This window comes from Apodemus sylvaticus, chromosome 4 (genome assembly GCF_947179515.1).
Source record: "Apodemus sylvaticus chromosome 4, mApoSyl1.1, whole genome shotgun sequence".
NCBI classification, from domain to species: domain Eukaryota; kingdom Metazoa; phylum Chordata; class Mammalia; order Rodentia; family Muridae; genus Apodemus; species Apodemus sylvaticus.
In genome coordinates this window covers 117,350,176-117,351,975 of record NC_067475.1, presented here as the reverse complement: position 1 = coordinate 117,351,975, position 1,800 = coordinate 117,350,176, and the positions used below count along the sequence as shown (strand labels likewise).

Genomic DNA, 1,800 nt, shown 5'->3' with positions numbered 1-1,800 from the left:
GTTGAGTCAAAGGCAATACGCAGCAATGTGCGTTTTAAAACAATGATGTCTGTTCTTAAACAGCATTCCTCCCCCCTCCCCAAATAGTTACAATATGATACCATACTCAACAGCTTGAAATGCTAGAATCAAAGGGTAAAGAATGCCAGAAGCCATCCTACTTACATTTCCTACGATACAATGCCTTTTTGGTGCTTGGCAAATCAAGCATTCATGTAGCAATACATTCAATAGAAACACCTCATACTTTGGGTTTAAGATCCTTGCCCCTCCAGTTCCAATGTCATAATATCTGGCCTTTCATCATTGTAAATATTTTCAGCCATCTGCCATATCTGCATGATGTCATCTTCAGACACAGAGCAAATGACCCAAGGTTCATTGGGATTCCAACTGAAGTCAGAAATCTTGGCAGGGTGTCCTCCATGAATAAACTTAAATCCCACACAATTAGGCAGAGATCAGAACCACTTGCAGCCAGAACAGTTTCAATAAGTGGAGACCAGTAGACCTGGAAATTTTCATCCTTATGCAATTCGAAGGTGGGGAGTTGTAGTTTCAGATTACACGGGTCCCATAAAGCTACAGTCTTATCTACAGAGCCAGTTGCCAGAATGAACTCGTTGTAGGGATTAAATGAGAGGCAGTTGACCTCAGCAGTGTATGCATCCAACAAATGGTGTGGCTTAGAAGTGATACTGGATCTGGGATCCCATATAATAAGTTTCTGATCAGCAGCAGCAGATCCAAACAAGGACTCATGCAGCAGACGCCAGGCTTCATCCTCTACAATAACTGAGTGGCCAGTAAAGATTACTTTAGCTTCCACAACTTTGCCTTCCTTTGGTCCTGCATTTATATACCACAGATAGACAGTATGGTCATCAGATGCACTCAGGAGATGTCCACTCAAATTAGAATTCCAGGAAAGTCTTCCTTTTGGTGACCTAAGACCAGGATTACATTCTCCACGTGGATCTGTTTTGCAGAGTGTTTTGTATAGGCAAAAAACAAAACATCAGAAGATAGTGTTTTTGTGGCAATGATGTGAGGATTCTGGGGCATAAACGAGCGTGATTTACTTCTCCTTCATGAGTAATGTTAATTTCACATTCACTTTCCTGTTATAGACCCAAAGCCACCAAATCCTCCCTGGTCTCTCCCACAATGGGAAGCATCAGACTGTGCATCATCATTGGGAATATGAACTCCAGCAACCACCAGATGATTCTGCTCATCGGATGGATGAGCGCCTAACCCTAGCCAAGGAAGGGCATAATCCTTTCCTTCTGGTTTGGTCACTTCAGGGAGCCACTGAACAGGAAGACTGGACCACTGCAGAGCATGGGTCATAACCAGGTCATAAAGAAATGGTGTATTCTTCTTTCAGATTTTATATTCTTCGCTAATGACGCACTCCTCCACAGTATCTTGAAACATCTCTTTGCTCGCCATCTTGGGTTGGGTCATTCACCTCCCTTTTGCTGCCTCGGGCTTCTCTGATAGTCAAGAGCAGCTCATCACACGCTCCTAGCTCAGAAAGCCTGAGCTCGTTCTGGGTGCCTGGATGTTCTCCAGAAGCTCGAGCTTCTCTTCTGCCTCCTCCCCGCTGGCAGGTAAGGATGTCTGAGATGCTCGCCTCTCTCTCCCCTCTTTCAAAAATTTTAACATATTAGTGTACATTTTGATGCTTTGAAAGTAAATATAATCCATAATATTTTAAATCTATCTTCTTTTACATATAATACTTTTGTGCAATATATATTTACCCTGGTGTTTTAAAGAACCATACTTTAGAAA

At 42.6% G+C, this 1,800-nt stretch overlaps 1 pseudogene; it reads right to left on the bottom strand.

Moving 5' to 3' along the window:
• Positions 1-254: 254 nt before the first annotated feature.
• On the bottom strand, positions 255-1,455 carry LOC127682363 (histone-binding protein RBBP7-like; annotated as a pseudogene).
• Positions 1,456-1,800: the final 345 nt, after the last annotated feature.